Source organism: Hyperoodon ampullatus (genome assembly GCF_949752795.1).
Source record: "Hyperoodon ampullatus genome assembly, chromosome: 13".
Classification (NCBI taxonomy): Eukaryota; Metazoa; Chordata; class Mammalia; order Artiodactyla; family Ziphiidae; genus Hyperoodon; species Hyperoodon ampullatus.
The window spans coordinates 17,372,858-17,385,004 of NC_136926.1; positions in this window are offsets into that span (position 1 = coordinate 17,372,858).

The following is a 12,147-nucleotide window of genomic DNA, read 5'->3' on the forward strand; positions in this document are numbered from 1 at the left end:
GGAAGGGACAGATTTTTTTTTTTTTTGCTTTATAACAAATTTAATCAGTTATACATATACATATGTTCCCATATCCCCTCCCTTTTGCGTCTCCCTCCCACCCTCCCTATCCCACCCCTCCAGGTGGTCACAAAGCACCGAGCTGATCTCCCTGTGCTATGCGGCTGCTTCCCACTAGCTATCTACCTTACGTTTGGTAGTGTATATATGTCCATGCCGCTCTTTCACTTTGTCACAGCTTACCCTTCCCCCTCCCCATATCCTCAAGTCCATTCTCTAGTAGGTCTGTGTCTTTATTCCTGTCTTACCCCTAGGTTCTTCATGACATTTTTTTTTCTTAAATTCCATATATATGTGTCAGCATACAGTATTTGTCTTTCTCTTTCTGACTTACTTCACTCTGTATGACAGACTCTAGGTCCATCCACCTCATTACAAATAGCTCAATTTCATTTCTTTTTATGGCTGAGTAATATTCCATTGTATATATGTGCCACATCTTCTTTACCCATTCATCTGATGATGGACACTTAGGTTGTTTCCATCTCCGGGCTATTGTAAATAGGGCTGCTATAAACATTTTGGTACATGTCTCTTTTTGAATTATGGTTTTCTCAGGGTATATGCCCAGTAGTGGGATTGCTGGGTCATATGGTAGTTCTATTTGTAATTTTTTAAGGAACCTCCATACCGTTCTCCATAGTGGCTGTACCAATTCACATTCCCACCAGCAGTGCAAGAGTGTTTGGAAGGGACATATTTGCTAGGACCTGAAGGCTCAGCCGTGCTCAGTCAGAGGAAGTGAGGGGAAGCAAAGACCTGGAGGTAAGGGAGAGTGTGGCTCCTTTGGGAAACGAAGCAGAATTCCACTTGCCTGGTGTACTGGGCTGGAGGGAGGAGCAGAGATGATGCTGGTCAGAGAGGCAAGGCCTGACCCCACCGCAGACCGTGGAGGGTAGAGCGGCTCAGGTGGGACTTCTTTTTTTTTTTTTGTATTTTATTTTATTTATTTTTTATACAGCAGGTTTTTTTTTTTTAACCTTTATTTATTTATGGCTGCATTGGGTCTTCATGGCTGCACACGGGCTCTCTCTAGTTGGGGCGAGCGGGGACTACTCTCCGTTGCGGTGCGCGGGCTTGTCATTGCGGTGGCTTTTCCTGTTGAGGAGCACGGGCTCTAGGTGTGCAGGCATCAGTAGTTGTGGCTCGTGGGCTCCAGAGCGCAGGCTCAGCAGTGTTGGCGCATGGGCTTAGTTGCTCCGCAGCATGTGGGATCTTCCCAGACCAGGGCTCGTACCCGTGTCCCCTGCATTGGCAGGCAGATTCTTAACCACTGTGCCACCAGGGAAGTCCCAGGTATCAAGGTTTTTTAAAAAATGGGCCTGAATAGGGACTTCCCTGGCAGTTCAGTGGTTAGGACTCCGTGCTTCCACTGCAGGGGGCATGGGTTTGATCCCTGGCTGGGGAACTAAGATCCTGGATCCCACATGCCATGTGGCATGGCCACAAACAAACAAACAAACAAAAATGGGCCTGAATAAATGACAGTGTCTAGAGATGTGGACTCCAGTGGAACAAAAAAACATAAAGAAACACAAGGGAATTATTCCTATAAAAATCTGAATAGGGACTTCCCTGGCAGCTCAGTGGTTAAGTCTCTGTGCTTCCAATAGCGGGGGCGTGGGTTCGATCCCCTGGTCAGGGAACTAAGATCCCACATGCCTGTGCAGCCAAAAAAAAAAAAAAAAAAAGTCTGAACAGTGGTTCCTTTTAGGGAGAGAGAGGGAGGGGGCTGTGATTGGGAGGGGGCACAGAGAGGGGAGTCTCTGGGGAGTCTGGCAAAGTTCTATTTTTTTTTTTTTTTGGCCACACCATGCGGCTTGTGGAAGGCTTGTGGCATCTTAGTTCCCCAACTAGGAATTGCTCCCAGGGCCATGGCACTGAAAACACTGAGTCCTAACCACTGGACCTCCAGGGAACTCCCAAAGTTCTATTTTTGATCCATGTGGTAGTTACAAGGGTGTTTGCCTCTCGCTAAGTTGTACATTGATTCTGTATGTTTTTCTGTTTGTCTTATTTTACAATAAAAAGGTTTTTGTTGTTGTTGTTTTTGTTTGTTTTTTAAAGTGTGAACTCAGGAGTCAGCCACCTGGTTTCAAATCTCAGCTCTGCCACTTATAAGCTATGTCATCTTGGGTGGGTTATAAGACCCTCTGGGCCTCAGTTTCCTCATCTGCAAAATGGGGATGAGGTTACAGGGTTGTTTTGAAGATGAAACAAGCTAGTATACTTGAAGCCCTTGGAATGGTGCCTGGCACACAGTAAGCCTGATACAGGTTTTTGCTACTTTTATGATTATTGCATTGTTATTCCCTATTTCCCTATCCCTTCTCCCATGTGTCTTCATGCCTCCATGATCCCCTCTCAAGGAAAGGGGAAGGGAGAGCCAGCCTTGGCATTCTTTAATAACTGCGGCTGAACCTGTCATTGACAGTGACAATATAATCACAGCTTAAGTCTGGGATCTGGCTCTATGACCAGGGAGTGACGATCTGCACAGTATGGTCCTGCAAAACGGTCCTGATGCTGTTGGCTGTGCCTGTGGCTTAGGCTGCAGGGCCAGAATGTCCCTTCACCCCTCTGGAGGTGCCTGCCACCTGCTCCAATGATCTTACTGATGTCTGTCTTTCCTAGAAAGAGGACAAAGGGGCTGAGTTTCATGATCAAGGGATGGGCTTTGGTGGTAACATGAACTTGCTTTCTAACCCATCTCTGCCACTTAGAGAAGTTGAGGGATATAGGTGTTAAGGGAGTCCCTCTTCGTCTTTGAGCCTTGTTATCCATTATTAATGATAATAATTGCACATACCTGGGGGGGTTGTGGAGAAATAATCCATGCATAATGCTTAATAGAGGGCCTGGCTCGGGGCCTTCACACATGCTGTTCCCTCTGCCTGGAATGCTTTTCCCTGCATTCATTGAGTAGCTGTTGGATCTTTCTCATTTCTTGGGGCTGGGCTTGAATGTTTCCTTGGCTCCCCTATTGAAGGAAGGAAGGAAGCCACTGCCACATCTCATTTATATTCTTTAGAGCATATATGAACTTTCTGGCCTAATACATTTATTATATTACAATATTTTAAAAAATCATTTGATGCCCCCTGCCCTTCACTGGAATGTAAGTTCCATGTTGGCAGAGACCATGTCTACCTTGTTCACTGCAGTATCTCCAGTGTCTAGTAGGTACTCAGCAATTATTTACTGAACAAATGAACAAAATCCGCAAATATATAAATATGTATTGTTCACTTCTCTATCTCTTGATTTCAGGTGGCTTCGGCCTGCAGTGGCTTGAAGCAGGGTTTCAGTTCCCAGCCAGAGATTGAAGTCAGGCCACAGCAGTGACAGCACTGAATCCTAGCCACTAGACCAGTGGCCAATGACAAGGTCCTAACCCATCAGCTTTGTAGAAATGAACTTCCAAAGAGAGACGGAAAGTAGCGAAACAAGTAAAGTATTTATTAGGAGGAAAGGGGTACATGTGGATAGACACACGGGTGGACTCAGAGAAAGAGTCATGCCCTCGTGGTAGTTTGAATCACTTATATGAGGCATTTCTTCCAGGTTGCCTTTGGCCAATCATCTTGCATTGCCTGGTTCTGAGTCCGTATTTGGTATATCTCAGGGTCCTCCCCTGTGTGCGCACACATCTCTTAGCCAAGATGGATTCTAGCGAAGAGGCCTATGGGTAGGTTGACATCACTTACTATGAGGTGACTCCCCCTCTCTTTTGACCTCTGAGGAGCCTTTCTGCACATGTATAGTCAGGAAGATCTCCTTGACCTCGAGAATGAGAAACATGTGGTCTCTATCTTTTATCCGGGCAGGACTCAGCTCCTCTCTTGCTCCTGCTATTTTGGAGTATCTGTCCACAGGGGACAACTCCAGCTACCCAGCCTGGGGCCCGTCTATCTCCTGCCTCAGTCTGTCTTCCCTGACTGGCTTGTGAGGGACATAAGGGCAGGGACCTTGTCTGACTTGTTCTCTGCTGTGTCTCCTGAATCCCTTGTACTGGCCAGTGCATACAGCATACAGTGAATACAATATTTGTCTGGTAGACACAAGCCTGGGGGTCCAGAGGGTGGCAGCCATCTGTGACCACTGCCGTCGTGTGCAGGAAGGGCTCCAGGCCCCATCCCTGGTGGCTTCCTGACCTCAGGTCTCACTCTGTTCCAATGTTGGATCTTTGGGGACCATGTCCTTGTGCTACAGGGGTCTCAAAGTCACAGGCAGTGCCATGGAATCAGAAAACAGACAAAGGATTGGGAGTTGGGCAGACCTAGATGCTAGTCTTTGATGATCAATCATTAACAATCTCTGGGACCTTAAGTCAGTTGCTGAAGCTTCAGTTTTCTCATCTGTAATACCATCCAATATGGTAGCCACTCACCACATGTGGCTATTTAAATTTAAGTGAATTCAAATTCAGTAAAAATTTAGTTTCCTGGTCGTACCAGCCACATCTCACAAGTTCAATAGCCACATGTGGCAGGTGGCTGCTGTACTAGATGTGCAGATATGGTACATTTCCATCATGGTGGAAAGTTCAAGTCTAAAGGGACAGCTGACAAGTAACCTGGCGTGCAAGCACTGGCTATTGTATTTCTTCTTGCTTCCCTAATTTGCCCAGGTCAAGGGGAGAGAATGGAAAGGATACAGCAGCTGCTTTATTTATTTATGCGGTGTTGTTGGGTATGTGTTAAGTCCCTTTCATTTATCATCTCACTCCATCTATACAACCACCTTATTTTACAGATGAGGAAACTGGGGTTCAGAGAGGGGTTGTGACTTGCCAAGACTGTCTCTGGTGTTCCTGACTCCAAAAAGTTGTGTCCTTAACATAGGAAGAGTCTGGGAGATAATAAGAACAGCTAATATATAGAGAGTGCTGGTGATGGCTGTGTAAAGCACTCTTGGAAATTTGCTTTTATATAATCCTCATCCCAACCCTGGGCGACTGAGGGTTCTCACCACCTCATTTACAGGTGAGGAAACTGAAATGCAGAAAGGAAGTGACTTGCCCAAGGCCACCCAGATGGGAAGGCGTTTGTTTTTTTTCTGTCCTTGTCCCAGGCAACTTTCCTGTGACTCATATCCTCCTGGGGGAAGCAAAGAATAGCCAAGTCCATTCTCCCTCCCATGACATTGGAGACCCAGCCAGGTTTCTCTTGGTTCAAGTTGCCTACTTGGGGCAGGACCAGGAGACACCATGGGCTGGTTCCCTGACTCTTTGGGTGGTTCTGGTCCCCCTGCTATCTAACTACTAGAGGCCCTAGGCATGGAAACTTGGCTTTGGGACCAGACCCACCCACCTCCAAGACCAAGGGCTGGCAGGGCGAGCTGAGCAGAAGGCAGGGCTGGCCCCCACCCCTTCTCTGTGTTTACCTTTTGAACTTTTATTGTGAGCTTATCTTTAAAGGGGAAAAATATTCCATAAACTTAAAATAGGCAAGACTTAATTAATAGCATGCTTTGTTCTTCTGATCCTTATCTATATAGGAAGAAACACCCCTTTTCAGTTTTGTGGGTCAAGGCGAAATTGCCCCTGGGGGCTTCCAAACAGCTCCTCCATTTTCTACTTTTGAACTGTGGGTCCCTTTGGCTTTTCCCTCCCTGGGGTGAAAAGGTTTTTTCCAACTCCTTAGCCTGAGGATTTCACCAAGACCTTTTCTATTTACCAAACTACCAGTGTCACATGTTATAATTATTTCTTCATAAATGATTCACAGCTACTATGCATTGAAGACCTACTCCATTAAGGGCTCCTAATACTCTTATTTCCATTTTACAGATGAGGAAACAGGCCCAAAAGTGGGTGGTGGGTCTTATTTCCATTTTACAGATGAGGAAACAGGCCCAAAGAGGAGAAATGACATTCCCAAGGCTGCACAACTCTAAGAAGTTGAGCTAGGCTTTGAATCAAGGGTTCCATGCCTCCACACACCCATGACTAATATTTATTGAGTACTTAGCTCTGGGCTCAAGAGTCTCATGATGCTAGCTTCTAAAACATGTCCTTTTTATTTTCCTTGTTTAAAACATGTCTTTTTACTTCTTACAGTCCTACATGGCATGTATAATTATTCTCTCCATTTCACATATGAGGAAACTGAGGCTCAGAGAGGTGAATTCATTTACCCAAAATCACACAGCAATTAATGGTGGAGCTGTGATTTGCACCAATCTGTGTCTGATAGGTAGCCTGGCTCAGAGGAAAAGGAGTAGATTAGAAGCCAAAAAAGCCACAGCTTTTGCCTCTTCATTGTGTGGGCAATTCACTTAACCCTTCTGAACTTCATTTTCTTATGTGCAAAATGGGGACATTCTATTTTCCCAACTTCTTGAGGTGAGAATCAAATGGCTGGGAAACAATGGTTCTTGAGAACCTGCTCTCTCAGGGCCTGAGTTTATGCCTTATCCCAGTTTTGGATGGAATTATGGTGAATTTTATCTTTGTAAAATTCTCTTCTGAGTTTTCCACAAAACATTTCTCTTTCTTCCACAAACAGAGAAAAATAGTTTAGGTACATTTTTTTTTTTTTTTTTTTTTTTTTTGCGGTACGCGGGCCTCCCACTGCCGTGGCCTCTCCCGTTGCGGAGCACAGGCTCCGGACGTGGAGGCTCAACGGCCATGGCTCACGGGCCCAGCCGCTCCGCGGCACGTGGGATCCTCCCGGACCGGGGCACGAACCCGTGTCCCCTGCATCGGCAGGCAGACTCCCAACCACTGCGCCACCAGAGAAGCCCCTAGGTACATTTTTAAACCATCTCATTTAATCCTTGCAACAACTATGAGATGGATGATCTTATTTGCACTTTAGGAGAGAAGTGATTAGAGAGAAAAGGAGTGACAGAGCTGGGGAGCCACTAAGAAAGGACCTGAACCCAGTTCTGTCTGACCCTCAAATCTCCATTCCTGTCACTCCATGGAGGGCAGATCCTCCACCCTGAGAAGGTTCTGGAGGGTTTGAAGTAGCATTTTTTTAGATAGACTTTATACTTTAGAGCAGTTTTAGGTTCACAGCAAAGCTGAGTGGAAAGCATCAATACATAGAGTTCCCGTATTACCACGTCCCCACTCCCCCGACCCATACACAGCTGTCCCGCCATCAACATCCCCACCAGAGTGGTACATCTGTTACAATTGATGAACCTACATTGACATGTCATTATCACCCAAAGTCCAGTTTATACTAAGGTTCACTTTTTTTTTTTTTTGCGGTACGCGGGCCTCTCACTGTTGTGGCCTCTCCCATTGCGGAGCACAGGCTCCGGACGCGCAGGCTCAACGGCCATGGCTCATGGGCCCAGCTGCTCCGCGGCATGTGGGATCTTCCCGGACCGGGGCACGAACCCGTGTCCCCTGCATCGGCAGGCGGACTCCCAACCACTGCACCACCAGGGAAGCCCAAGTTTCACTCTTAGTGTTGTACATTCTACGGCTTTGGACAAAAGTATAATGACATGTATCCACCACTATAATATCATACAGAGTAGTTTCGCTGCTCTAGAAATTCTCTGTGCTCTACCTTTCGTCCCCCCACCCCCTGCAATAACCCCTGGCAACCGCTGATCTTAGTGTCTCCATAGTTTTGCAGCTTATAGTTGGCATCATACAGTGTGTAGCCTTTTCAGATTGGCTTCTTTCACTTAGTATTATACTTTTAAGATTCTTCCGTGTCTTTTCATGGTTTGATAGCTTATTTCTTTTTTAGCACTGAATAATATTAGACTATCCCTTTGTCTGGATGTACCATAGTTTACTTATCCATTCACCTACTGAAGGGCATCTTGGTTGCCTCCAAGTTTTGGCAGTTATGAACAAAGCTGCTGTCAACATCCGTGTGCAGGTTTTTGTGTGGACGTGGGTATTCACTTCCTTTGGATAAATACACAGTAGTTTGATTGCTGGATCTCATGGTAAGAGTATGCTGAGTTTTGTAAGAAGCTGCCAAACTGTTTTCCAAAGTGGTTGACCATTCCCACCAGGAATGAATGAGAGTTTCTGCTCCTCTGAAGACTTGAAGTAATTTTTGGAGAAAACCAGCCCCAGCTGAAGGAGGTGGGGATGCAGCCACTCTGAGGGTCCTTGGGCTCTCAAATGGAGCTGACCTTCCACAGCAGGCAGGAGACACTGGAGGCTGGAGAGAAATGGCCTGGGCCCAGTACCACCAGGGAACTGACACCCTTACTTTCCTAGAGCTCACACTCCCTGCCGTGTGGACAGCCAGCCTTGAGAGCAGGCCTGGGGCTATTTGGGGACTCCTCTAGGTCAGTGACTTTGTTTTTTTGTTTTTTGTTTTTGGCCACACCACGCGATCTTAGTTCCCTGACCAGGGATCAAACCCATGCCCCTTGCAGTGGAAGCACGGAGTCCTAACCACTGGACTGCCAGGGAATTCCCTAGGTCAGGGACTTTGGATGTAGTCCTGCCTTGGGGTCAGGACCTCCAGTCTGGCTTGGCAGCTGCAACCCTAATCCTTTTGTCTCCTGCCCCCACTCCCATCCCAGCCCTGAGTCCCGCTCCTGATAACCCCTCAGCTGCTAGAAACTTGACTCCCTCCACCCCAGTCAAGTCGCCTTGCCCCCAGGAGACTGCCCCTGAGCCAGAATCTCTCAGATGAGACCCCATTCTGTAGCAACCAACTTCTGCTTGCAGGAGCAATGCCCATCATTTGAAAACTGCTGGCCCCTACCCCTGCGGGCTTGTTTCCTCTGTTATATACATGGGGATAGTAGGCTACGGGGCTTTCAAACACTGTAAGAATCTCATGAGATAAGAGAAAGAGCTTGGTGAATTGAAGGGCCCAATTCTTCTGTTAGGAAGTACCCTGTTAAATGGTACCACCAATTTCACCTGCCCCAGGGTGAGGGGGTGCTGCCTACAGAAGACATTGTCACCCTCAAGGGCACAGAGTCCTTCAGCAGAAAAGAGTCTGAGGAGGCTGCAACCTCAGTGATTATACTTATCATGAGCTCTGGGCATTCCTAAAAAAGCCTAACTCTGGCAGTCTGTCACAGTGCAGGTGGGGTTACATTGCAGAAAGCAAAAACTCAGGGACCCTTTCATTCCAGGATATTGATTGGTTGAGTGCTTGGCTTGTGCCAGCCACTATCCTAATGTCTATTCTATTCTAATGTACATCGCCTTCTCCCCTTCCTCCTCCACCCACCCCCTTCTCTTCCTTCTCTTCCCTCTTCTTTCTGGTAACAGTTTTATTTAGATATAATTCACATACCATGCAATTCATCCATTTAACATGTACAAATCAGTGGTTTTTAGTATATTCACAGAATTGTGCAACCATACCATAATTGATTTTAGATATTTTCATTACCCCAAAAGGACACCCTATACCCTTTAGTTATCACGCCCCAATCTCCCTGCTCCCCCAGCCCCAGACAAACCCTAAGCTACTTTCTGTCTCTATAGATTTGCCTATTCTGGACATTGTATATAAATGCAATAATAGACTTTATGGCCTTTTTTTTTTCTGGCTTCTTTCACTCAGTACAATGTTTTCAAGGTTCATCCATGTTGTAGTCTGTAGCAGTACTTTGTTACTTTTTCTGGCTGAATAGTCTATTGTATAGATATACCACATTTTAAAAACCCATTCATTAGTTGATGGGCATCTGGGTTACTTCTACTTTTCAGCCATTATGAATAATGCTGCTATGAACATTCATGTACAAGTGTCTGTGTGAACATATGTTTTCATTTCTCTTGGGTGAAATGGAGTGAAATTGCTGAGTCAAATGGTTGCATTACTTTCTCTAATTCTCACATCTACCCTTTGAAGTAGAAACTATTATGTCACAGTTGAGGAAACTTGAAACTCAGAGAGGTTGCCCAAGACCACATGGTGAGTGAATGGTGGAGCAGGGTTTGGAACCCAGAAAGTCTAACTCAGATCCCATGCTCATCCCGCCTCCAGGGTATCAGAACTTTTGTTTTACCTAAGAGGTAGCCTAATCGACCAGCATCTGAATCTCAAAAATGGGGCCAGGCCTCTCGGTACAAGGATAGCCCAGCCAGGCATGGACTCTGAAGGGCCTAGTTTGGGGGAGCGGGGCTAGCCAGTTATCTTGTTCACCTCCTGGGGTGACCAAGGATCTAGGAGACTGGGAGAAGGCTTAAGGTTAGGGTTTCTGGGTCCTTTTCAAAAGTTTAATCGTTTCTGTGATAGTCTCTCCTAGACTAGACTGCCCTGAGGATAAACATGAGCTCCTGGAAGCAGTGTAGTCAGTGGCCAGAACATAGGCTTTACAGGTCAACTGCCCAGGAGGGAGGAAATCTCCATCACCTCTTTGTGTCTGTGTTCCCCCATTTGCACCACGCCCCTGCACTGAGGGCTCTTCAAGCTCTGACTTGTCAGGTTCCTCCAAGGATGACAGGTTTCAGAGGAAAGTAGGATTAGACACTCTAGGGCAGGGCCCCAAAGAGGCCTTGGGAGGGGAAACAAGTCTGTGGAAGGAAGCAAGTCCAGATTCTTGCAAAACAGGGGGAAAAAAGTGGGACCAGTAGAGGATACTACAAAAATTGTCTCTGTGGGAATCTGCTCTTGGGGTCTGGGGAAGGAATTCAGGTGCATTTAAATTCCCCACCTATACTCCTTCTCCGTACCTCACTTTGTTCCTTTACAACATTCCTCATTGTTCTAACTAAATAATTGAGTCAGGACTGTGATTCTCATGCAAGATCCTGGGTGTAGTTTTGTTCATTGCTGCCCAAAACTCATTGCCTGGCAGGTAGTAGGCAGGGTTGTCAGATAAAATGCAAAAAGCCCAGTTAAATTTGAATTTTAGACAAGCAATAAATTATTTTTAGTATGAGTATGTCCCATTTATTTGAAATTCAAATTTAACTGGGCTTCCTGTATTTTATCTGCTAAATCTGACAATCCTAGTAGTAGGGTCTTGATAAATAATGTGGAACAAATGGATAAATGGGGTTTTGCCTTGGCTCCGCCCTAAACTTGCGGTATGACCGTTTGGGTAACGCTCCGCCCCTCTCTGGGCCTCAGTTTCTCTGAGAAGAGGGAGTTCGGGCAGCGACCACAGCGCAGGGATCGCCAAGGCAGGAGAGCGCTGGGTGAACTGCCAAAGAGCAGGGAGGAAGCTAGGGTCATGCCTGTACGGGACAGCCTGGACCTCCATACTGGGTACTTCCAAGTCCTTGCCGGGGCCGGCGAAGCCCCAGCCCCGCCCCTCCATAGCTGGGGCCTGCCCAAGGCTGTCGCCATGGAGATACGGGTAGCCTGGAGCCCCTCCCCCCAAGCCACGCGTTTCCGCTGCGTTGGAGCCTTCTGATTGGGCGGCCGTCTGGACGCTACCACCAGCCCCGAGCCCGCTTAGGGGTGGGGGCGGGATCTTGTCTTCGTGAGACCCTTGCCCTGAAAACCTGTGCCTGTGGCCTTTCTAGAGGAGGATGGATTCTCTTCTCACGCGGGGAAAAAGGCCGAGTCTCAGGTCGGAAGAGTGATCATTGCTTCTCCTACTAGAGCGTATGCTCATGCTTCTCCCTGAGAAAGAAAGGGGGCGGGAAAGTCGGCAGCGCCCCCTCGGGAGCCTATTCGGTCCCCAAAACCTGGAACACCGGAAGTGCTGGCGACGTGTCAGTGCGCCCTATTCTAAACCTTCCCCGCTAGGCCCCCTTTCCTATTCAGCTGTGGGATTCCGGGGCCGCCTGGGCGCTGCACCCCACCACTTCCGCATTGAACCGCCGCTTCAACCCAACTCCGCGCGCGCTCCCTCTCGTGCCTGATGGTTGGGCCGGCGCCTGGGAGTAGCCACGCCTTTTCCCGCACCTGACAGCCAATGGGCGGGCGTTTCCCGGCGGGGTGGTGGGTAGTTAATGAGGGCCGGGTGCTGATTGGCTGCAGAGTCGTGGCCGGGGCTGGGAGGTGGGGTAGGTTGTTCCTGAGGTGGGAGGTGGCACCCGTGGCTGAGAAGTAGGCCTGAGAGAGACATGTCTCCGGCGGCTGAGGCACAGCGGCCCGTGGCGCTGTTTTTCTGAGTCCGGGGCGGCCTGGCGGGGCTGAGGACAAGGCTCGGCGGAGGCTGCCCCCCGCTGTGGAGGCCGCC